This window comes from Dipteris shenzhenensis, chromosome 8 (assembly GCF_047967505.1).
Source record: "Dipteris shenzhenensis isolate YYH24624 ecotype China chromosome 8, Dip_SZ_1.0, whole genome shotgun sequence".
Lineage (NCBI taxonomy): Eukaryota > Viridiplantae > Streptophyta > Polypodiopsida > Gleicheniales > Dipteridaceae > Dipteris > Dipteris shenzhenensis.
Genome location: NC_141603.1, coordinates 32204968 through 32231605, shown reverse-complemented (window position 1 = coordinate 32231605; position 26638 = coordinate 32204968). Strand labels below are relative to the sequence as shown.

The 26638-nt window shown below is 40.6% G+C and overlaps 1 long non-coding RNA gene across 1 annotated transcript; it reads left to right on the top strand.

The window, feature by feature from the left end:
* The first annotated feature begins 484 nt into the window (after positions 1 to 484).
* Positions 485 to 1974, top strand: LOC147899388 (uncharacterized). The gene is made up of 3 exons (XR_015541413.1): positions 485 to 824; positions 958 to 1166; positions 1303 to 1974. It is a non-coding gene; the product is annotated as an uncharacterized LOC147899388 (long non-coding RNA).
* Positions 1975 to 26638: the final 24664 nt, after the last annotated feature.

Genomic DNA, 26638 nt, shown 5'->3' with positions numbered 1-26638 from the left:
ACGTTTTTCTGCTCTTACCGGCGCCGTTACCTTCTTAAAAGACCTTTTACAAAGTCCAGAAAAATCGTCTCTCGCTGGCATTTATCAAAATCGTTTGTCGCTGACATTTATCAATCGTCGAGCGACCGATCATCTGCTACGTTTCTCTGGAGTCTGGATCACGATTGCTAATAATATACAGTTCTAACGTCGTTCGCACTGCCGAGTCGGGTTCTAATCACGATAAGTTTAAATGACGGCAAGTACAATGATCGTAGAAGAACTATTTCAGAAAGATATCTACAGAGATGCGTGGATATTATTATTCTTACTACGCTGAAGTATGCACCATTGCACGTCCATTCCACGTTAACATGGCAGATATCCAATCGTCGTATTCAAAGAATCAAAGGGCCAGGGGCCTTTGGTCCATCCCCCTGCAGGCTGCACCTGCCCACCTCTATTTCCCATCTTCATTCTCTTCTCATTCCACGACATTTTCCGCTCGCTCATCCCTCTCGCCTCTCCTCCTATTTAAAATGACTCCCCTCTCGTCTCTGTAGCCTCGCCCATCCCCATTTCTTCCTCCCCCTTGCCCTTTCTCCATTCTTTGCTGAAGCCTCTCATTCCTCTTGTTCGTCCCTTCCCTTGTAGATCAGTATCTCTTGTGCTCGTCCTACTTCCTCTGACGGTCGAAGCTGCAGCCATTCTGCGCCGTCTTTCTTAACGCTTCAGTCCCGTCTCGTGATATTCCACATGACCCTCTACTTTCCCCTTCTTTTCCAGTCAGATCTGAAGCGGTCCATCACTTGGGCAATCTGGTTCACAGAGCGATGCCCATGCAGGTTTTTTTGTCCTCTTTCTTCAATTTCGATAATGGGATTCCGTTGTCACCAATCCCGCTTCTTACAGAGTACAGAGTCTTTCAAACGTACCCTTGAGCTAACGGGTGTCAGCATATACTGGTTTATTTGGTAGTGCGCTACTCTTGTGCACAACTCAAGCCTACACAAACCTGTGGGACGTTGTGGGCATGACGTGGGCTTGAGTTGCGCACAAGCGCTGCGTTCTTCTGATGATACAGGACGTCCTGCTTCGAGCTATTGGAGGGGGCATCGAAATATGTTCTTCCTGTCTATCTACCCAGCCTTTCCATGCCTTCGTCTGTCCTACTCGTAAAGAGAAATGTAATTTTACTTTTTCACTGGATGCGTCTTTAATTATGATGGATGCAAGTTTCGCTTCATAGAAATCCAGCGTTTGTTCTCTTCTTTTTGCCCGGGCGAAACGGATCCAAAGTCTGATATCGTTTTTTTCTTATAGGCGAGAATGCCGCCGCGTTCCAAATTCCTCCAGGCCGTTATATGTTCTGGTTTGGCTTTGGAACCATGAACGTCCTCCAACTGCATTTTGAGCTCGAACGGGCAGCATCGTGCCAAGCTGCGGAGTTTAATCAATGTTCCGCTCCGCTGCAGTATTTTTCGTTTGTCGTCGCGTTGAGAACTCGAGCCGCGCAACATAGTAGCTCGTCAACGCAATATCTCCGCTATGGCTAACTGACTAAGGAATTTTTGCCGCCTTCGGACTGCCTTTTTCTAGATTTAGTTTTTGCAGGTTGTAGAGCGACGTTTTCAGAGGCTCCACGTTTAACGAATACGCAAAGCATAGCTCGGCCAAATAAAGTTGGAACTGGTTTTCTTATCCGTGGCCTTGCAACGGGAATGAATTGGCATGACGAGACCTTCATGTCCGTATGTCAATTTTAGGACTAGGTACGTTTGCGAGGACGCTTACAGTCTTCAAATATAAGAGAGAAGTCTAAAAAGTCCTTCATAGATCAAACAAGAGCGAGAGGATTATACCTCATGCACTCTCTAGTCTTATTTAGAGCTAATTTAGCTTCACATAGCCTTAATTCAGTAAACTATAGCACTCCCTAGAAAAAGAGCGCTAATACATTAGTAAGGAATTAAAACAAGTGAGTACACTTAAAACAAGTGAGTACAAGTACTCGTGAGCACTACCTTAGGTTATGCTAGACGCAAACAATTGTCAAGAGGAATGGATGATTAATTTGTAACACTTGTCATGGAAGCCCTTGCATAGAACCATTGGAAAGTTTTGAATGCTATAATGCAACCACTTGCAAATGCAAAGAGATTTGCAAACTCTATGTATGTGTGCGTGAGAGAGAGAGAGAGAGAGAGAGAGAGAGAGAGAGCTTTAAAAAAGTATGTGTGTGTGTGTGTGTGTGTGTGTGAGGGAGAGAGAGAGAGAGAGAGAACCAAAATAGAAGGGGGCCACTTGCCAAGAAACTTGTGAGATACCGTGGAAAATGAGTAAATGGGGTGAAGTCTCAAGAAGGAAAGTGTTTATAAACCATCTCTCTCTCTCTCTCTCTCTCTCTCTCTCTCTCTCTCTCTCTCTCTCTCTCTCTCTCTCTCTATATATATATATATATGTATGTATATATATATATAGTGTGTGTGTGTGTGTGTTAGACACACACACGCAGCTAAATCAATAGGTCAATTTTAGTTGTCCTTAAGGGAGGAGACATTCTTTTGATCTACATTTCCCTTCAGCCTTTATGTCCTACCAATAGGGTGATCTTATCTCTAGCCATTTAACTCAAGCAGCTGGTGTGATCATAAAGGGAAAGCACTACATACATTGACTTTGAAGGATTTTTTGGATCAATGTTCAAATGATATCCCACACAGAGTCTAGCTTGCATTGAATGAGTGGGTGCTATTCGGCAATTCTTTAATCGACTAGAGGTGACGACGGCAAAATGTTTGGATTCCCACACCTTTTATTAGAGATTGTTAGCTTGTAAGCTTTCTACTTAGAGTAGGCTTACCAAGTGGAGGATATCTCCACTATACCCTTTTTGTAAGGTTAACATGGAAAATCAGGAGGATATTTCTCCACTATACCCTTTTTGTAAAGTTAACATGAAAAATCACTTTCAATTGTTTTAGGGTTGCATTGTCACTCGTTCCCTTTGATTGTATGTTCACCAGCAGCAAATGAGGGAGTCATTATTTGTGCCTCTTAAGTGAAAGCAAGATCTACTTAGTGACAAAGGAAAAGGAAACGACTCTCAACTATGAGTTTGGCATCTTGTCAAGGCAAGCGTTATTCAACAAGTATGGAAGAGAAACTCAATCATCTTGCATCACGTTTCACTTCCTTCAGATTTCCATTGAGAAGGCAACATCGAGACCTTAGATACATTAGGATACTTTAGTAAAATTTAGATAAAAGGATTTTGTTGCAACTTTTAGGAGAAGAGCACTGCCTTGAAAAATGAGCTTATGAAGCTATAATTTCCCACTTAAATGCTTGTACATTTCTTTTTTTAATATGAATTTTCTTTCTCGCCAAAACTTTGTATACTAATTCATACTTGCTCTCTTTTAGTCTTCTCTGTGCCCAAATATTTTGTATGTTAGTATATTTTTACATCTTTTAGTCTTCTCTACGCCCAAATATTTTGTATGGTAGTATATTTTTACATGTCATGCCTAATGGAGACACTCGCAATATGTTGCACATTATGCACTACAATATTGATGCATAACATTGTGGCTTTGACATTAAAGCAGGCTGTCTAGGGTCTATTGTATATATTTAATTTGTTGTATTCCTAACTCTCTTAATATAAATTCCCCTCCTCCTTTTGCCAAAAGAAAACATTGATGCATAACATTGTGACCTTTTTAAAGGCACCATAGATTTTCACATGGCATCATAGCTTTCAAGACCAACAAGGGTTGTTGACATAAAATGTAGTGGAAAACACACATGACACACAACACATAATGCACAACATCATTGATGTGTAAACATGGTGTCCTCCTGATTGGCTAGTATAGTATGGTTTTTCAGTTGTCTTGAGGGTTAGTTTGCCGATACCTTGGATGCCCAATCGGGTTTGGAATCACTATGCAACAAAGACTAGATTGGAGCATTACTAAAATTCAGGCCAAATTCCACAAGTGGAGGAGTAAGCATCTTTCCACTCTAGGTAGGATTGTTGCACTCAAGCATTTTCTCTCTCCAATGCTTGTTTATGCATCTTCAATATTGTCATTCTCAGAAAAGGGACTTGTTGAAGTTGATAGACTTGCAAAAGATTTTTTATGGCAAAGCAAATGGCACCCAATTCCATGGGATTATGTAACTACTTCTAAAGAGCAGGGAGGAGTGGGTGTGCTTTCTTATAAAGTTCAGTGTGACAAGTTGTGCTATAAATGGCTACTTAAGCTACACTCTATGCAGCCATGGGCTATTATTGCAAGAGGCTTAATCCAGCAGTAAGGTGTTCTTCAGATCTCAAGAGATTCTGTAGGTTGGCAGGAGTTAATTCTCTCTCAGTTTCCCATTCAGATACCTCATTCACAAATTCTCTCCAGATAATCATTTTGTGGAGAAAATGATTGGGTGATTGTCTTTGGGAGGGATCTAATACTCTTAGAGGTGATGTGTCCTTGACACTCAATGTTTGGATCCATACTTGGCCTTTTGCAAACCGAATCGCTCCAATTCAATTGAGTCTATGCTTGTCAGTCCGGCTCAATAATCGAGGGCTGACTTGTGGAATATTAATACGAGGGAATATTGGTGCTCCATGGATACTCTAGTGCGGCGATTCCGATTGACTCCAAGAGAAGCTAGTTTTCTTCAACCCACACTATCAAGGGTGAGAGTGGATTGGCCTACTAGTACTGTTGTGGTTCGCAGCCTAAACCTTCGAGGTTGGGTGAATAGCAAAGGGAAACAACTCTACAGGCTTTCTCTTTAGGATTTTGTGCCTTAAATGGATCCTGGAATTTCTTTTCATACTCAGCTTCAGTGCAGATGTTGGGCACCCATAGATAGTGTAACTGTTTGGAGGGGACATATCATGAAGATGTGGCAAGCTACACCCTCTCCCAAATGTAATTTTTTCTTATGGAGGTTGGTGACTTGTAAGTGATCCACTAAGGACTGGCTTGGTAGTGGCAACAGATCTCTCCAGTCTGCTCTCTTTGCAAGATAGCTTTGGAATCCCACTATCACCTCTTTAGGGGTTGTGTAGTGGTGAGGAGACTTTGGTGGGTGATGGCTACATCGAGCATAATAGCTTGTTTGTCTTCATTGGAAGATGGCTCTATTGGGAGATTGTGGCAATCTCAATCCAAGTTTGATTCGTGTTTGGCATATCATACGCATAGTGACTCTCCAGTTCATATGGAAAGTTTGCAATGCTCTGATTTTCAAAGGAGTGTCACTTAAGGATGATATGACTGCTAATCTCATGTCTGAGGTTTTGGTGGTGTTGGGGTTTTATAGTGCTAGGTGGTTTGAAGTGCTTATAGTGTTTCGAACGCTTCGTGCATCTACTTAATTGTATTTCCACTTTTTTTATTATCTTAATCAATTTTCCACGAAAAAAAAAGGGAGATCTAAGGAAAATTTTGTTGCTTTTGTGTGGATATCTAAGGAAAGCTAAAAATTAATCCTTTTGACAAAAGAGTGATGAATCTAAAAGCAAGTGGACGTGATGTCCAAGTGGGTATAATATTGGCATATTATCGGGAGCGAGGGTCATCAGGAGATAGTGCCCTAGATCATAAGTTTGTATACGAGGATAAAACTTGTGGGTGTATTCTCCATTTAAAGTATGTGTAGGCCATCTAATGTGGAGGGAAGGTTGCTATGTTGGCTTGAGGCCTATTGCTCTCTTGTTGCTTTCTCACATTAACTCTTAACATCCCAAGGCTAGCACTACTTACAATAGTATAATTTGTGTCTACATCCCAACAATTACACACATCCTTGTGGACAATTCAAGTGTACTAATGATTTAAATATTCGTGCCTCTTTTGCAATCAACCCCTTGAGCTCCTCTTCTAACTTTCTTTAGTTTAAGGTAATGTGGTTCCCAGTCCCTCTCATGTCTCCAATAAGGTGCATGGAATTTATCTCTTCTAATATCTTTCCGTTCATTCTCTTTATGTCTAGATATATAGTTTTCAATATACAAATTGAGGCTATGAGATAGATGCTTTTGTATCTCTCCATGCATGCCATAGGCACGGATATTGGCACTACATTATGGGTAGGAAAATGAGATTTCATGTGGCAAGAGGAGGAGGGTTTATGTGTTAAGAGAAGGAGAGCTTAAATGTTTCTTACCAAACATGAAATTGCCATGCCTTTAGCAATATGTGGTAAATCATGTGGAGGAAGTATAGGGGTAGCAATGGAGAGGTAAAGCCTTCACCAGATTGAGACCAAACTTCTTGAATGTATCCATCTACTCAACTTCTTCACCACCTTGCATTGCTAATTCGCTTGGTGATGATGCCACTCAAAACACATGCACTAATCTTTCCACAACCACGAGCATTCTCATTAGCCCAAAGATGCTTAAAATAGAAGTTATTGAGTAATTGTTTACTTAAATTTAAGCATACTATTTCTTAATTTTTTGAAATATAGAGATTTTTTAAGAAGTAAGTGCCTTTCAATTATTTCACTCTCCATAGTGTACTCTTGCATGCCATGTGCCCTATTATTTTCCTTCGTTGAGCATAGGCATTTTGTGTTAGAGCTACATATAGCTCTCCCCTAATCAATCTAGTCCACTATATGTATGCCTATGATCTATCAATACAATCACTTCTTCTGGGAGCAATTTTGACTCTCTCCTCTGTTCCTCTCCTTCCAACATGGTATTAGATCTAGATTACCTTCCTTTTAGCACATCGACTTTTACATATGATGTCTATTGGTAAATTCACCCAATTTGTCTTATAGATCATGCCTATTTTAAACCCAACTTGATGGTGTTATGTCACAAGATTGAAAAGTTATGGCTCACTCTCCGATTTCAACTATACCAACAGGAGGCTACCCCCCTCATAGCACATTGACTTCTATATATGATGCTTTTTGATAGACTAGTCCATATTTTCTTGTATAGTAGGCCTTTTCCAATAATTTTAATACCTAACTTGATGGTATTCTATCACAACATTGAAAAGTTATGGTTCACTCTCTGACTTCAGTTAAACTAGTACGAGGTTGTCCCCCTCATAGCATGTCGACTTTTTTATGAATTTTTATGAATCAGTCTCCGATGTCTTGTAAATTAGCCTATCCTAAGAATTTAAAGACCCAACATGATGGTATTCCTCCATGAGATGCAAAAGTGATGGCTTGCTTTTTTATTTTGGCACACGTAGGATCTCTAACAAAAACTATTGTTTTTAGGGATTTGGGCCATTTTGGAGCTGTTAATGTTGTCATATTTGTCAAATTCTATGCATAAATCTTGATGCACTCAAGATCGGGTTTGTGATTGATGGAGTTGAGACCAGGTACATGTTTTCTCTCTATCAAATTCATTTTTTTTTAAAAGTCTAATTAGCACAAGCTTGTATAAGTTATCAATTCTATGTTTTCTCTCCATCTTTAAGACCAAGTGATGAAATTCGTCATTTAGAACTTATTTGTTTACATCAAGAAATTTTTTATCATGTGCTAAAATGGGAATACCGTTACTATGTGAAATCTTATGTCAATTTGAGCCACAGAAGTTTGAGCCATGGAGGTTTGAAATTATATTTGTTATCTCCATGGCAGCTTGGGTATTTGGAGAAATCATATGCAATGGAAGGAGATTTTCTTGCCCTACTTTTTCATGGCCATGCTTTTAGTACATGCTTTCCTAAAAGCTAAAATTAGCTAGTAAAGCAAGGGTGCCTTGCCTTTTCAATGAGCATTAGTATAACAATTGTAGTTTTGATCTTAGTTTGAATCAGTTTGAATTATATTCTTTGTGGTGATCGGCTTGGTCTCCAGTCCATCAAATGGTATGGGAGAGTTGTTTCTCTTATTTCTAAAGTCTACATATGCTTGGACTGGGGTGATTGCTTCGATAAGGAGACAAGAAAGTATCTCCTAATCCGCTATCAATTCAAAAGATCAATAAGGAAGCCCTTTGCAAATTGAGTCGATCATCTTGGCAATATCTACAAACCATTATCAGTACATATCAGCTATGCATAACAGATCTTGTGTATGCTCTCATGCTACCCTAATTGGAACTTTTATTCATCATCATGATTGGAAACTCCCTTTAAACACTGATAATAAAAAGGAAAGAATAGTAATACTAATTGTGATGAAGCTGGGTGTAATAGATAGCTCAAACACTTATTTTGATAAGGCAAAACATGATAAACACTTATTTTGATAAGGCAAAACATGATATCACCCCTCCTACCAGTGACCCTATATACACTCTTGAATTGTGACTTTGTCTCTTTTAAATCTTTGAGATCTTACAAGTATGCATAAAATCCTTCCCAAATGGAAAGTTTACTTTATGAAAATGTCATTTGAGAATCAAAAGTTTACTTTCTAGCACTGTCATTTCCACACAATAAATTTCACAATATCTCTCTATAATTATTAGGTCAGAAATGGGGTCTCAAAAGGGCCTTCAATTAGTGTTTCCTAATTTCAAGGATATTAGGGAGGGATTTGAGGTGTACCAATGAGAGTGCTCCAAGGTGTGGGACAATGGTATGTTGAGAAGGAGGGTGGGAAGGCCTAAAAGAGCCCTTGTTGGTTATTCCCCTTACAGTAGGGACCACCCATCTCCCCCCCCTTAACCCATGCTTAACCCTCCTCCCATGTCCACCTTCCCCACATCAGCTCCAAATGGCATTCAAGAGGAGGTGGGCCCTCTTGGGCGAGTTTTAATTACCCCTCCCAAATTAAAAGTTTACTTTTTGACACTATCCTTTCTCGATAAATATTATATTTACTCACATTATTATTTTGAACTAATAATGCAAAAACTAGGAAACATAATTCATCCCTTACTCTATATTGCAAAAATCCTAATATAAATATTTATTTCAAAGAAATTCAATCCTCTTTTAGGAACTAACGTTTTCTTAACTTATTAATAATTTAAATATACAAAAAACCATTAAATTATTTTATATATATTATTTATTTATTTATTTATTTATATAGTAAAGTTCCATGTATGAGATTAATTTACCATGAGAGTCTTCTAAAATCTCCAGGAGTTAATAATGGTGTTAATAAACACCTTTTTTAGTTTTGGACCTCTAAAATCTCCAAGACTTGATAATGGTGCCAATAAACACCTTTAAAAGTTTCTAAAAACAATGGCGATATAATCTCAAAGAACTTTATAAACACCTTGCAATAATTACAAAGGTTTTTAAAGATGTATTTGCACTGAGTGAAGCACACATCTTCAAATGCTCTTCAAATGACGCATCTTGATGGAGGGCGAGAAAGAGAGGGAAAAAAGGAAAAGGAAGGAGAAAGGGAGGGGAAGGAGGGGCAACATGGAATGGAGGGGGAAGCCTTGAGGAAGGAAAGGAGGAGGAAGGAAAGAAGGTAATGGAAGAGCGAGCAGAGGAGAGAGAGAGAGAGAGAGAAGGGGGGGCGAGAGAGAGGAGAAGGCAGAGAGGGGTGGGGACGAGAGGGGGAGACGGAGAAGAGAGGGAAGGGAGGGTAGGGTAGCTCTCTTGTTGCTGCAACAACACCCTTTTTTTTTTTTTTTTGCACAGCCCCTTGCCCATGGGGAAGGAAAGAAGGGAAAGGGAAGAACGAGGGGAGGGGAGAAGAGAGAGAGAGAGAGAGAGAGAGAGAGAGAGAGAGGAGGGGGAGGGGGGGAAGAGGGGAAGGGGAGAGGAAGAGGGAGAGGGGAAGGGAAAGGGGAGGGGTAGGAGAGGGAAGGGTAGCTCTCATGAAAGGAAGGGAAAGGGGGAGAGAGAGAGAGAGAGAGAGAGAGAGAGAGAGGGGGGGGGGCGGGAGAGGGCACGAGAAGGGGAAGAGAGAGGGAGGAGGGGGAGATGGAAGGGGATGAGAGAGGGGGGAGAGAGAGAGAGAGAGAGAGAGAGAGAGAGAGAGAGAGAAGGGGGCAGGAAGGGAAAGAAAGAGGTGAGAGGAGAGAGGAGAGGGAAGGGAAAGGGGGAGAGTAAAGGGGAGGAGGGGGGAGAGGAGAGGTCTTTTGCGCTGCTCCGACAGCAAGAATTTTAACACAAAAAGGAAGGAAGGGGGATGGGGGATGGGAGAGGGAAGGGATGGGTGATGGAGGGGAGGCAGAGGGGTCGCATGCCACGGTAGCAAAAATAATAATTATTATTAGTTTTTTTTTAAAACCACCACGGCCCCTTGCGTTGTTGTGGCAGCGAGAGGCATGGGAGAGGCCTTGGAAAGGGTGGGGAAGAAAGGGAGGGAGAGAGGAGAGGAGAAGGGGAAGAGAGAGAGAGACAGAGAGACAGAGAGAGAGAGAGAAGGGAGGAGAGAGCGAGAGAAGGGAGGAGAATGGAAAGAGACAGGGAGAGAAGGTATGAGAAAGGAGAGGGAGAGGGAGAGGGTGAAGGGAGCATAACGCAAGGGAGAAGGAGACAAAGAGGGAGAGGGGGAAGAGAGTGCAACGTGAGGGAGAGGGAGAGGGAGAGAGGATGGTAGGGGAACACAATGGGGACAAGAATAGAAGGGAGAATGTGATTGAAAATGAGTCACAGGAGAGGTGAGAGTCAATATATATTCCTCAAGGAAAGCAAACTTCCTGCTCTAGGATTCAAAATTCCAACTTCTTGCTCTAGGATTCAAAATTCCTGCCTCTCTCTCTCTCTCTCTCTCTCTCTCTCTCTCTCTCTCTCTCTCTCTCTCTCTCTCTCTCTCTCTCTCTCTCTCTTCCCCTTCCCCACACCTTCCCTTCTCCCCCCCCGCCCCGCCCCCCCTCCCCCCTTCCCCCGCCCCACCCCCCTTCCCCCCCCCCTCTCCCCCTTTTCCCTTCCCCCCCCTCTTTCTCCCCCCCTGCCCCCCTCTCCCTTTTCCTCTCCCCTCCACCTTCCCCCTTTCCCCCTTTCCCCATTTCCATCCTCCCCTCCCCCCTCTCTTTTTCCCTCCCCCCCTTTACACCCTCCCCTCCCCTTCCTTCTGTTTTGTCTCCTCCATTCCATTAATTCCCTTTTTTTCTTACCCTCCCCAAGGTAACCTTTTAAGGCAAATATTTGCCCAAAGGCAAATTTAAAGGCTTTTCCACATTGGTGTGAATATTAAAATTTGATAAATTCGCCCAAAATTTAACATAACTTCCTCTTAGGATGTCCCCTCCAAGTACTCAAATCAATCAGCATAAGCCATCTAAAGTCATCTATATGGTTAGAATTTTCAAATTCCAGCTTATTAAAGACCTGTAAATGAAGTTTAATTTTATATATATATATATAGCATGGCTAATATTTGTAATACTAGCCTAGGAAAAATATTGCCCAATGACCTATACTCCCATAATCATCTATCCCTCTTAGAGATTACCTTGACCCTCCCGCACCCTTGATCCCTATAACCTATACCCCATACACTAAATCCTAATCTCTAATCCCTATAGCTTAATCCTTATAGCCTAAACCCAAGTTCCTATACCCTAAACCCTGTTTCCTATAACTTGAACCCCAATACCTATACCCTAAACCTCAAAGCCTATACCGTATACCCTAGATCCTAAACCTTAAGCCAAAAAATAGTAATTGAGGTGTGTTATTCAACCAAGCACATATCCGATGGGCATGATCCTTTGCATATGCATAGTGCAAAAATCAAGCATAATATAGTGATTGTACAAACAATGTATTGTTAGTAAGCTTTCAAACTCTTGCAAATTGTAGCAATTGATTTTGAATCATATTGTATCTTTGCTTTTGATAGTAGTTTTATTGAATTTCAAACCTTGCATCATATATCCACTGCTAGGAATTTAAGTGTACATGTATTGAATTTGCAAATTTTACCTAATATAGTCACTACTTTGCTCTATTGAGTTGTACATTGTACATTTTGTTACAAAGTTCCTAAGCTCTATCTATCCACCTGTGGTTCCATTGAAATAATGTCGAATAGAGGCACACATTTTGTCAATGAGGTTATCCAAGAACTCTTTATTGGCTCTATGGTAATTCATAGAAAAAGCACACCCTACTACCCCTAAGGGAATGGACATGATGAATCCACCAACAAAATATTATTCATTATCCTCACCAAGGTAGTAGAACCAAAGTGTTCTGATTGTGCATAGAAACTAAATGCAGCCTTATGGGCATACTGAACCAAACTCAAGGTCCGTACAAGAAATACACCTTTTCAATTGGTGTACGGACTTGAAGCTGTGGTCCCATTGGAATTTGTAATACCAATCCTATGCATAGCAATACAATAATGCATGGGAGATCATGCATCCCTGAAAGAAAGACTCTATCAATTGGAGAAGCATACAGACACCAGATTAGTTGCCTACCATGCCATGACAATAGAAAAAAGCATAAGAAAGGCATGGTTTGACAGAAACCTTAAAGCCAAAGACATCAAGGAAGGTGACCTGGTTTTGCTATACAATGCCAAATTTTTTCTAGCCTTTCATTACTCTACACTGGGATATTATGGAATGGGAGAAAACGGCCAAAGAAAGCCACCTCCACCTCGACTTGAAATAGTTTTTGATATGAATCAAGGGCCATCACAAGGGCAGGACATTTGCATGTACCTCCAAGTTTACAAGTTACATGGCTACCATATTTGTGTGTATGAGGACATGCATGATACTCACTTTTGGAAGCACCGCTCACAATTTTGTAAAATCTCCCCTCGTCAACCGGGTTGCTACTCCCTCATGCAAGTGTCTATCAACTCCCAGGTCCCCACAAGCTATGATCCAAGGATGGATCATGAATAGGAAGGGAGGAATCTTAATGACCACACTTAACAATTATGCATCTCTTCAAATGGTTCACAATTTTCAAGATATTTTGCAAGCTAGAGTGAAGAAGAAGGAAAGGATGCGAGGAAGATAATGGAATTCTCCTTTGGAAATGTATGTGCCCAAGTGCTTGTAAGCATGAGAGAGAGTGGAAAGAAAGAATAGGGTTGGATCTCCCTTCAAAGGTGGTATCTATAAAAGGCTAAAAATTTGACTAAATTAGTCTTCCTTGTTGTATGCACAAGTTTGGAATACAAGCTCTCTCTTTCTTTTCAAGAGTTTTTGAGTGTTCTCTTGTTTGCTTTGTAGTGCCTTTGATCTGTGTTTTCAGATAGAAAAAAATCATTCCAAAGTTATTTGGGTATGCCACATATTCGTTGTAGGTGGATCAGTAGTAGGTGGATCGATGTACAGAGTTTTGGGGCTAGATTTCATAATGGGCTCTTAGTTGTGTCTGCACTATACTTAAATAGGGAGAGAGTTCATTGAGCCAGACCTTCTCAATTTTCAGTCTCATGTTAGTTTGGTAATTGAAATCTTTGAGTTCATTGAGCCCGACCTTCTCATTCTTCAATCTCATGTTAGTTGTCTAATTGAAATCTTTCATCTCACATTAGTTGTCTAATCAAAATCTTTTGTCTCACATTAGTTCACTAATCAAAATCTTTCAGTCTCACATTAGTGATCTAATTGAAATATTTCATCTCACATTACTTGTCAAATGGAAATCTTCCATCTCATTATTATCACCATGCTAGTGTGGATTAAAGGATGCTATTAGCTGAGAAAACATTGCCCAAGTAAACTCTAGAGAAGAATAATAATTCAATAGATTACACACAGGTTACATAGATTACAATCTCAAAGACTCCTTTACTTCAGATTACATCTCAAGTACTCCTTGTTGAGCTCCCTGATGGCATGCAGGCTCGGCCCTCCTTGCTCCTTTCTAGAATGGAGCTAGTTCCTTCCTGCAGGATCCCGGCCCCTCCCTTGATGCCACTTCCTCTTTCCTTGATTTGAACTTCTTGGTTGTTGCAGGCTCGACCCTTCTTGCTCCTTTCCTAAAGGGGGTTGGTTCCTCCCTTCAGGTTCCTTTTCCTCACAATCAGGCTCAGTCTTGGCCTTCTTTAATTTGAGCTCCTTGTCTTTTGTATCTTTTGCCCAAATGGCAAATTGAGCTGCAACATCTACTTTCTCGTCGTAGATAGCTGTATAGCAAGCATGCACATTTGATCTATCCATGACCTGGGCAATGGCAAATGTCATTCTCTACATAGCGATTTTGTATGCACAAACACCCCAAAGCAAAAAATGTGCACAGGGTGGTAGCAGGCAGGCCATCAGATATAGCAGTCATCTATGATGGGTAGACCATGTATTTTGGACCTATTTCGGACCTTGCTGCATAGTAGGATAGGCATCTGGTTTAACTATTGTGGCCATCAATACCACAGTCTTGCTCTATACATGACAAAGTTGCTTCTTGATTCCTTCCTCCCTCATCCTAAGGCTACAGATGTTCTCCTTCATCTCCTCCACTTTTTGCTCACTCTATGCAACAGCTTCATCTGCATCGCTCAGCATTTGTTGAAGCTACGTAAATTGCTGAAAAAAATCTTCATGGACCATTTCCAAGACTTCCACCCTAGTTTGAAAATCTCTCAGGACAGCGGACTGATTTCATAACTGTCGAAAGCCACGGCAAGCTCATGCACACATCTATCATGATCTTCTTGCGGGGTCTTGTAGCTTACTCTTTGGACTTCCAACAGTGTTTTGAAAAAACAACCCTCACTGTGGCTACTACAACTTGCTCCACCGTGGCTACTCTCTACATCCTTCCTGGCTTGGGGAGCTTCCTCATTGTCATCTCCACCCCGGCTGCTCTCTACCCCATCCTTCTTGGCCTTGAAGGTGTCTCGCGATTCCTGCATCACCTTTTTGGTTTCTGCATTCTCCCTTTTTGGTTTTTGCACTCTCCCTTTTTAGCTCCTCCATCATCTAGTCTTTTTCAACATTCAATGCGTTTTGCATGTTGCAGAGCTATTTGTAAAGACCCTCCTTTTTGGCTCTCTGATCTTCAAGATACTTTTGCATCTTTTCTAGCTCCTTGTCCGCCATGTCCCTATCATTTCTCACTTCTTCGAGCCTATCTCGGAGCTCCTTCATGCACTTCTCTGCTTCTTCTCTTCTATGCCTTTCCATGTCGACCATTTTTGTAGCAGCCTCAACTTGCTCTTGTGCCTACAAGGCCCTTGCTTGTGTCTCCTCTACCTTGGCTTCTGCACCTTCCCTGAGACTTTTCTCAAGTTGCACTGCCTTTGCTGCATCAGTGGCTTTCTCTTGTAGAAAAGTCACCTTTTAAGACATCTACTTATCGTATTACTCAAAAATTCCTTTGAGGGTAGATGCCATCAGGTGCATTGCAACTCCAGCAAACTAAGGTGATAATTGGGATTTGGTATCCATGCAATTATTTAGGTTGGTTGACACGCTCTTAGAGATCGCCCTTGAGAAAGATACATCACGTCCTTTCAATTGCTCTACTACTGCTTGAACCTGCTAGAACTTGCAAGTTCCTCTCGTATCAGGGAAGAAGTGAATGGTCTTCTTTAGCACATCTTGGAGGTCTGTTGACAAGCTCAAAATCTTGTCTCCACCATCTTTACTAATTTGAGCGTTGGGGTATACATCTAGAATATCATGTCTCTGCCACCGCTTCTCAAAAAAGTGTGCTTGCAAACTGCCTCCAGAAATTCCTAGAGCATTTTCAATCATGCATTCATTGATGGTAATCTTCTAACCATGATAGACTAGTTGCCCCTCCTTCACGTTCACCTCTTGTACCAACCTAGTGAAGTTCTGGAGAGCATCCAAATTGGGCTTTTGAAGAGCGAGAGAGGAGCTCCCATATGTCACGATTTCAAGAACAAGGGAGGAGGGACTCTCGCACTGTACTGCAAAGGGGGAGGAAAGATTATGTGAGGAGCTCCTAGACTATGCAGTGTCCATTACAAGAGGGGATAGAAGTTGCAAGAAGAGTGCAAGGGAGATAGAAATGGTCTAGAGGGATAGAAGATGAAAAGTCAAGGAAATGGAATAGTGGAGACTTGAGTTTCCAGTCCGATTACAAGGGAGAAAGAAATGGTCGAGAGGGATAGAAGATGAAGCACTGAAGGAAAGGGAATAATGGAGGCTTGAGATTGCAAGGGAGAAAGAAACAGTTGAGAGGGATAGAAGATGAAATAGTTAAGGGAATGGAATAGCAGTTTGTAGCCTGACTACACTGTCAAGGTGAGAGCCACCACGGCGGTTGTAGCTTAACTACACTGTCAAGGTGAGAGCCACTGTGGTGGTTGGCCCAAATTTTGATTAATTCAAGGCGACAATACTAACTTGCATGGTAATGAATGATTAGAGGTGGTGGCATCTAAGATTCCCATCCACATCTATGGTCACGGCTAAGACCCAACAAGCTAGAAGTTCATTACCAGCCATCATAGTGGCCCACAATTACTCAGCTTCTAGTTACCACCACTGGGCTTGCATGCATGATTACTATGAGTGCAGTAAATTACCAGTGATTGCATGCTCAGGAGAGTACTAGAGTGATGGTAATGAGGGATTAGAGGTGATTAGGCTTCATGATTTACTTTTGTGGGAATTACTACCCGATGGTGGTAGCTATCATCAGCCATGTCTGTCATGGCTACGTGTTTGTCGTGACTACGATTCCACCATGCTGGTAGTTAAAATTACCAGCCACCATCGCTCTCCCTAGGCTTAAGCATGCATGATCACTACGAGTGCAGTAAGAGTTACTAGTCACTAGGCTCGCATGCTCAGTAGAGTACTAGAGTGCATGGTAATGAGTGATTACAGCCACATTTGTCATGGCTACAATTCTGCCAGGCTTTAAAATTACCACCCACCGCTCACCCACCACCAAGCTTAAGCATGCATGATCACTATGAGTGTAGTGAAAATTGCTGTCCACGGTGGCACCTAAGATTCCATCGCGGTGGCCTACAATTAATATGGATGGAATCCCGAGCTCTAGCCACCACAGTGGCTCGAACTTTATAGTATATAAGATCCGTGGCATTTGGCATTTTACTACGTTGCTCTCATCTGCCTCTGCTCTACTACTTTGCTCCAGACCCCTCCTCTAGCTCTTTTCTACCCCTACTCTACTTTGCTCCATGCTCCCTCCTCCAACTCTCGTCACTCATCTTCTCCCCTGCTCATTTGATGCTCACCCACTCATCTTCAGCATGCCTACTACACACCCCCCTCGATGCCCTATGATCCCAATGTTATTTGCCTTTGGGGGCCCCTCCCTAAGATGCCACAATTATAACACTAACTATACTTTTGGATACATGTACATGTTCAATAGAATATAAATAAAAAAGGAACATTAAGAGATACATTATTAGAGTGGTGGTGATAGAGCAAGTATGGTTTTTCAGGAACAAGATTATTTTCCATCATATGAGTCTCTCATCTGATGTATGTAGGCTATTACAAGATAGAATTGAATTCTTAGTGTTTTTCAATTATACTCTACAAGATATGAGGTTTTCAAAATAGCAGTTACTATGCTAAAGTCTCGCTCTATTGTGGGCCATTTGTAATTTTATTTCCTTTTTCTCTAATAAAATCTCTCCTTTTTTGTGCAAAGAGATACATAAGAGATAAGACTCCTGGTAATCATTCTTTGATGTGTTTCATCTCAAGCAATGTGTTCTCACTGAACCTGATGTAGCTAGTGGCACACCATTTTCTTTCCTGGCAAGCGTTAATCTTCTTTTGTTATTCTTTCAAACCCTTAAGCATCCCGTGCAAATTGATAGCTATAAGATCATATGGATTTGAAACGCTCATTTTGTTTGCAAGTAGTGAAGAAATATTTGATTCTAGCATAAATTTATGCTACTTTGACTTATATACGGCCATATCTCGTGACATACGAACATTTAAACCTAGAATGTTTCTTAATCTTTGCTTCATTAATGAGAAGGGGGAAAATCGATCTCGAGAACTTGAGATCAATTTAAGCAAAAACTCTTTACGCTCATCCCCCATTAGTGCCTCGTGAGATAGATTTTGTTTAATGTTTTTTGAATTTTGATTTCTCATGTGTCCATAGTTGGTTTCACCCAAATGTTTGCTTCTACGTTCAACCCAAACACATAATTCACCACATCTTGTCACACTAACACCACTTGTTCCACATTTTCCCTCATAGAAGATTCGCTAAGGGCCCTTGAGAAAACCTTGGACTTGGTAATCTCATCTAAACCATTTAAAGAGTAACTCTTGTGAAAGATAGCTAAAACACCCTTTGGAATCAAGCCAATGTAGTGTGCCAATGATGCATTTCTTCCAATCCCAACATGAGAGCCACCTTCATGACTGGAGAATTGATCATGCCGTAGTTCAATCTGCATGCACCATGCACAATATTACATTTAAAGTACATCAAATTAAAATAATAAAGACTAATATTAGTCTCACCATCTTACCGATTCCTCTTCATCAAACATGACAAGCTCCATTGTAGATACATTGATAGGACCATAGCAAGTTGCTCCATTGGTAAGAACAAGTGGTTGTATGTCCTCATGCATTGGTTGATAATTGGACGCCACACTGTGTATGGCTTGTATACAAGTAGTAATGGCCTCCTTAACAAGCATTTCTTCAACTGAAGAAAAGATAGGATCCTCAAAGTCATATTCAATGATAGTTGAATCTAGAGATTCGCAAAGGATTCCCAACACTTTATCAAACTTAAGCTTGAAGCATAACTCAATATTGTGCAAGACAATATAAGCTTCCCCATCTACTAATAAAGATGGAAGGAATGACAACTTTTCTTTGGCATTTTGAGATTCACTACCATCTCCTTCACCATGTTGTGAACCTTCACCTATAATGAATGTTGCAAGCATCAAAGCCTCCTGTTCTTCCACAAAATCCTCTTCAACCTCCTTAGGGTCCTCAATCTCCTTCCCTTTTGTGTTCTTTTCTCCCCCATGAGTTAATGAAGAGCCTTATTTATTAGAAGTTTCATAAACAAAGTACAACAAACACATTTCCCAATATATAAATTTAGATCCTATGGCATCTAAGTTTGTTTTCTCAACTCCTTCCTTCTCCACTTCACAAAAGTGCTCCGAGCTCAAAGTTTCTACAAAGCTAAGAAGCTTCTCCTAATAGTTAAACATTGAAGAGACGATGCACAAACTTACAAGGAACCCATACCTTGAGAGAATCTCCAAATTACACTGCATGTGGTGCCATAATGGAGGACATGTAATCCATAGTGGATTGATCTGGTCAAGCAGCTGTTAGATTGTGAAAGGGAATGACAAGTGGATGTTTGATGGTGATGCAAGTGAGTACGATGACTTTGAACTTGAGAATTAATAATGTTGGAATTTTGAATCGCACAATAATAGCAAAAATACTTGATCAAGATTGAAGTCGAGTTTTAATAGTAATAATACTGGAGCAATATTATAACTCCAACAAAATTTAAAAAGTTTCATGAATACAAAAAAGAAGTGATCCTGCTTTTATGAATACAAAATTTAGGCCTCCTACAAAGGTATGACTTAATGGTAGTTCAAAATTGGAAGTCCTGTGCATGTATCAAAAATGGGCTTCTATGCACGTATTGTAGACTATGTGCCATTTTTAAGGAAGTAGTCTTTTTTTGTAGATGACAGATTTCCACAAAGGTTGTTGTAGCCATGTGTTAAGTCAGTTGTGTTGAGATCTTTTATGAATTTTTCAAGTGTATCTGCCTTGCTTTTTTTGTCTATTGTTGCTAGGACCTCAGCTTTGAAATTCTTGTGGTACAGTTTGTACCTATTGACATCATGTTTCATTTTCAAAGCAGGATTAGTTTTGTGTTGTGCAAGCCATTTTTGAAGGTCACCAGTTTGTCCAATATATCATTTTATTATAGGAATGCATTGAATATATATACGTAACAAGGGCCCTCTGTGCTTTCTTCTTTGTCTTAGTTGCCATTTCCTATGCAAAATAGGACATCAAAGATGTATGAATTATTTCATGAGTATGTGAAATTCAAGGTAGCATGTATTGTAAGGTTTGGAGTGAAGAATGTACTTGTAGATGGCGGTGTTACATCGGTCTTTGATGGAGTCGGGAAGAATTCAAAATGTTTGCCATATGCTTGTTTTGCAAAAATGAAATCAACAATGGCAGCACACGTTCTATTATAATCGGTAACTCCTTTTCTTTTCTTTCTTGATCAGTTTGGAAGATGTTGTTGAACTTTGCTAGTACCATATTTCTAGTCTTTCAATCTATTTTGAGAAGCTCATATAAGTTGACATTGTAGCCAAAATGGAGAGCTTCAAGGAAATAAGTTGAAATCCCTTCTGAATGTTGATCTATTACAGCTTGTGCTTCTGTTCTCAACATCATTAGAGTATTTAGATCGTTGTTATTTGTTATCTTTCAAATCAAGTACTTTGTTAGCCTTGCATCATTCTTGTATTGAGTTGTGGAATAGGAAAAGATTTGTAAAGGCAAGGAGGATGATATTTACCATCAACCCTCATGTCTTTGTTTCCCATGTTCTATTTTCCATTGCTCTACTTCTTGTTGATTGTCATCCATGAAATTGCTGAGCTCTTGTAGTGTTCTCCATCCATGAATGTACTCCTATGGCTCTTTTCCAACAATGTTTACGAGTCACATCTGAGCTATATACAAGAAGTAAGTATGTCCCTTTGTTTTTTTTGCTGATTGATCTTGCTGAGCCAATTGAGCTTTCTTTTTGAATTGATTAAAAATCTATAGACAAAGAATTTAAGTTCAAGTAAAGAAAATTTAGCGATGTATAGCAATCAATATGAAAGTCAATTAAGTAAATAAAATTTAGCAATGTATAGCAATCAATGTGAAAGTTAATTGACATGTGGCTGAAGAAGACTTTAATTTTTGTATTGATGATATTGTTCAAACATTTTATGTAAGAGTTATACCTCATCTGTGGTTGCCATTCTGTCGCGTCGTATAATTACAATCGAGTGAATCTGACCGAATCTACACAAACTCTCAAATATTAGAGAATGTAATCTTGGAATTTGCACATTTTGTTAGAATTCATTTTCCCCCCTGCATAATAGAATTAGGCTTACACAATCAAAATTTTGATGGCATGGGAATGAAATCTGATGGTAAAATTCGATTAAGAATTCGTAGTTGTCAGCGAGTTGTAACTCGAGAGAGCATTACATATGTTAGTCTAGGTGCAAATGACTTTTGTATTACAACAAGAACCTTTCCACTGAGTGTGCATCCTTGAGACTTATGTCCAATGATTGCATACACAAGTGTTAATGGAAAGGTTGTCTTGTCATATAGAGTTCAAGACCTTGCATTTGTGTTTAGATCATCTAAGTGTAATCTTTTTGTTGGTTGATAAAATCTTTGCATGGATTTTCATTAAATTGTTCATTTGGTTATCATTATCTAATGCAACAATGGTTGCAATCACACCATTTGTAGCTTCAATAAAGACATCTATATTCTCAATAATCACAATTCATGCTTTGATTGTGTCTTGTATTGAGTGGAAATCGGAATCCTTTACCCATTCTCATAACTTGATTATATTTTCTACATTCGAAGTCACTTTAATTTTCTTGATTTGTCTTCCACTAAATTGTTTGTGCAGAATGAGCTCATTGTAGTGGTGTGTGTCGTTCTGATGAGTACAAATTATAGTTGTATTGTTGTTAATGAATTCCGCTACCTCAGTTTCATTGATGATCAAGTCTCCTAAGTAGTATTGAATCTCTTCTATGCTGGGATGTCATATTCTAATAATGTTTAGGAATTCAACATATGCAGGATCTTTGAGATGATGTATGGATGTTTGTAGAAATGAGAAGCTAGAAATTGTCCAAAAGCCTCAGTTGTATATGTGGCACTTTCGACAGTAATGATTCTCTTGAATTTTGCACTTGCAAACAAGTGGTAGTTGTGCTATGTCTTCGAATAAGAGTTTTTTTTTTTTGTTGAATGGTTGTTGCAGTGTTTGATTACAAGCCTCACACAATTGTTTGACAACCATGTTTAGCATTTGGCAAGTCATCATCGAGATTTCATCAATGATGATGAGGTTTATAGATTTTAGGTCTTGATAGCATTTGTTGATTACTAGAAGCTATGCACGAAACATATCATACTTCTTTGGAAGAGTAAATTGATGATGGACTGTAGTTGCTAAGCGGTTGAGTCTTAGTGCTGCTGTGCCTATTGTGGCAATAAGAACTATTGATTTTCCATGTTTTATATACCTATAAGTGATATATTTAATCATGAAGGTCTTTCCTGATCCTGGTGTACCACATATCACATGAAGGCCTCTTGGTAATTTAGTAATTTTATCATAAACATTTTGTTGCTTAGATAATAGAGTGGTTTTCCAAATTCCTTGAACTAATCTATCATTCGGAGGATTGAAATACGAGATCTGTTGATGTTATACAATTTCCATTCAATGCACGTAATGGACTCTTTTGCAGAATCATATTTGTTTGTTAGTGTTGATTCGCATCAATAAGGATGTGCACCCTGCAATATTATTCAACAATTGATTCAATATCGTCTTCTATTTGTATGAGTTGTCATATATAGCATTCCAAGAAGTATGACCTCGAGTGATTCGTTTGTGAAATGAGCTCATTCTCATTTCTAAAATGTAGGACTTCAAAGGACCTAAGGGAGGAATTCTTATGCACTTTCAAGTTGGAAAAGTTTGAACATATGATTGTCCAGGAGTTGTCCACTGATAGCATAAAGCTTGGCAAAGGCATCTCTAAGAGCTTAGATGAACATGATGGCTCCATTCTCACACTCTTAAAGGTAACTGTGAGCAATTCTGTTACCTTTCAAGGTGTAGTAGGTAGGGATGACAAACCCATCCACATTAACTCTGTTAATTACACGGCACAGTTGAACAGAAACTGAACAAAGAATAGAGAGTACACAACAAACTAGAGATAAACAAAATTTTCCTTCAATACTGATGTAGTACAAATGATGGCTCCATCCACCCGTGCGCTCCCACAGTGGAGCTTACATGGCAATCTAGAGAGATACTAGGTGAAGAGCTACTAACTAGAAGATTTGATCTATCTTATACAATGGACTAGGGAGGTCACCTCTTTATAGCTATGAGGGCAGTAGTCAGATCAACGTAGTTGATGGAGTCGACCAATCAACCTAGTCGGTGTAGCTGACCAGTCAACCTAGTCAGTGGAATCGACTAGTCGTCCATGGAATATTCAAGGAATATTTCCTATATCATCGCCTTGAGGGCTCTCGCCCCCCAACCCCAACTAGGGGGGCCACTGGCCCCCTTGGGATCCCCTGACTGGGGGCCAACTGGCCACCCCAGCGAGAGCAAGGGGCTCCCACACAATCACCTTTCTACCATCACCGGTCTCATTGTTGGCAGACCTCATCTGACATGCAATTCAGGATCCATCTAGTGTCCCGGGCTCACACATGGCTTCTCCTCATATGGGGGCCTTACAACTTGAGCATCTTGGACCACTGGTGGTTGCCAAGAGTGTGGGGCATTGAGCATATCTAAAACACCCCCTCAATGTCCACCCGTAGGTGAACTACCTTCGCGGCCCAATGTCGAGTCTCTAAAGATGACTCTAAAGTTGATCCTTCCCAAGTGCCTTGGTGAAGATATCTACTACATTTTGCTCTGTTGGATAGTAGACCAATTCCACTATCCCATCCTCGATCAAATCACGCACATAGTGACACTGAATCTCTATATGTTTTGTGCGCACATGAAACACTGGATTTTTAGCAATGGCCCCCCCATGCAACTTTGATTGTCGCACTCAGCACAGTTGCCTCATCCTCTTGCACTCCCATGTGCCATAAGATCCTTCTCAACCACACTACTTCACATGTAGCAAAACATGCTACCTTGTACTCAGCCTCGATAGAAGACAATGCCACTGTTGGTTGTTTCTTACTGATCCAAGAGAAGATACCTGAACCTAAAGAGAAACAATATCTAGAAACTACTTTCCTAGAATCAACATCTCCAGCCCAATTTGGGTCACAATGACCAGCCAAGGAAATGCCCATAACATAGGTGATGCCATAATCAAGAGTGCCCTTCACATACCTGAGCACCCGCATCCCTGCATTCCAATGATTCTCTCGGGGCCTATTGGAGAACCTGCTCAAAATGTCAACAACAAAACAGATGTCCGGTCTAGTGTTGCACAGATAGATGAGACTGTCGACCAACTTCCTATACCTCCCAATGTCTACTGGTGGTGAGGCATCCTCCATAGATAGCCTCACATTTACCTCCATAGGTGTAGCTATCTCCTTGCATGCGACATACCAAATGCCTTCAAGATCTCCCTTACATATTTCTACTGAGAGATGAAGATCTTGCCTGGATCTTGCTAGACTTCAATCCCCAAACAGTAGTGCATCAAGCCTAAGTCTGTCATCTCAAACTCCATGCTGAATGCCTTTCTAGTCTGCTGGATCATGTCTTCATAGTCACCTGTAATAAGGAGATCATCCACATATAGAACAATAATAGTAGATTTTCCACCTTCTTGTACACATACAAGTTAGCATCTGAGGCACATCTTTTGAAGTTTAATTTATGAAAGAATTTGTTTATCCATTGGTACCATGCTCTTGGGGCATGTTTCATTCCCCTACTGAGCCTTCTTTAGTTTGAATACCTTGTTCTCAGAGTGGGGGCCCTCAAACCCTGGTGGTTGAGCCACGTACACCTCCTCCTTGAGGTCACCATTCAGGAATGCTGATTTAACATCCATTTGATAAACTGGCTGCTTTTTATGAGCAGCCACCGATAGTACTGTGCGAATAGTGGGGTCATTCTCGCAGTCGCGGAGCGAAAGATTCCTGAAAATCAAACCCTTCAACCTGCGAAAATCCTTGTGCAACCAATCTGGTTTTGTACTTTTCCAAAGTCCCATCGGCCTTGTACTTTACCTTCCAAACCCACATGGTGCCAGTAAACTTTCTGTTAGGTGGTTGATCTACCAGCTCCCAAGTTTCATTCTTCATGATGCTATCATATTCTACTTGCATATAAGCGTTTTTCCAATCTCGGTCTGCAATGCTTCCTCCAAACTCGCAGGCTCCTTTACTTCTACAATAATCTCAGCCATCAAGGCCATATTGAATATGTGAGCAGAAGCCCTCCTTTGCTCCTTGATTCTCTGAGACCGCGCCTTGATCCATCTGCATGCTGCTCAACAAACATAGGCATCTAGTTATCATGGTCGTAGAGCTCCCTTACCCATCGCGGTAATGGCTCTTCCGGTGGTGTAACAATAGGTTGGTGACTTATACCTTCATCATCTAATATTTCCTCCTCCTTTATAGCTCCTAGGACAGGTCCATAGTGAATTACCTCTTTACTTGATGATAAAGTGGAAGAGCTTTTTTCTGCCTCCACTACATGTGGCTGCTTTCTAAACACCACATCGCAGATTGCTATGATCTTCTTTACCTCTCGGTCATACAACTTATAGGCTTTCTTCTCATCACAATAATCTAAGAAGATCATTTGGTACTTTTTGGTTGTAGCTTGTTTCTCTCTTTGTCTAGTACATGCACATAGCATTCACACCCAAACGTTCTGAAATGGGAGACAGATGGCTTCTTACCGCTGTAAGCCTCATGTGGTGTTTTACCTTTGTGTGCCTTTTGTATAGCTACGATTAAGGATGTAAACCACAGTATTGACAGCCTCAGCCCAAAAGTGGTTTGGCAGTCCAACACCTTTCAACATACACCTCCCCATTATCACGGTGGCCTGCATTCAGCATTTAACAATCAAATTTTGCTGAGGCGTATGTGGTGTCATCGTTTGTCGCTTGATCCCTTTGCTCTTGCAAAAATCTCCAAGCTCTGTAGAAATAAACTCACCACCACCATCCATCTGATTTTCTTCACTTTTCTCCATGTTTCATTTTCAACAAGCCTCCAAACTCTGTAGAAATAAACTCACCACCACCATCCGATCTGATTTTCTTCACTTTTCTCCCTATATCATTTTCAACAAGCTGTAGCTATTCTTTCAATTTACCAAAGCTTGAGCCTTTTTGGGCGAAGAAAGTACACCCACATCTTCCTACTATAGTCATCAACAATCAATAAAAAATAGGAAGATCCCCCCAAGGCCTGTGTAGGCATCTTACCACACAAGTCAACATGCACCAACTCTAGAGGAGTATTTGCTCTATTCTTGCTTTCTTGTGGAAATGCCTTTCTCTATTGCTTGCCCATCATGCAAGCGTCACACGATTCTTTGATTTCTGCTACTGCAGCATGTAAGTGAGCAACGATACCTTGCTTTTGCATCTCCTTTAGCACTGCAAATCCGATGTGGCCGAATCTTTTGTGCCAAAGTCTGCTTGTGCCCACTCCAATGGTGGCTATAAGAGCACTTAGCTCATATAGGTTGTTCCTCCTTACTCCTATGCCAAACAAGATTGCCTGCACTATCCAGAATTTTTGCTCCTATCTTGTTGAACCTCAGCTCATGGTCAAGGTCAGTTATGGAAGAAACTAATAGCAAATTTCTCTTGATTTGTGGAACATACAACACATTAGATACTTCCATTGTGTTAGCTGTCTCTTTCCCCTTATCTATCTTCTTCAGGGTACCATTCTTTTGATCTGCTTTCTTGACCCAGCATTCTGCAATCACATGGCCCTTCTTCTTGCAGTCTAAGCATTCTCCCTGAAACTTCTTCTTGTCGCCCTTCTTCG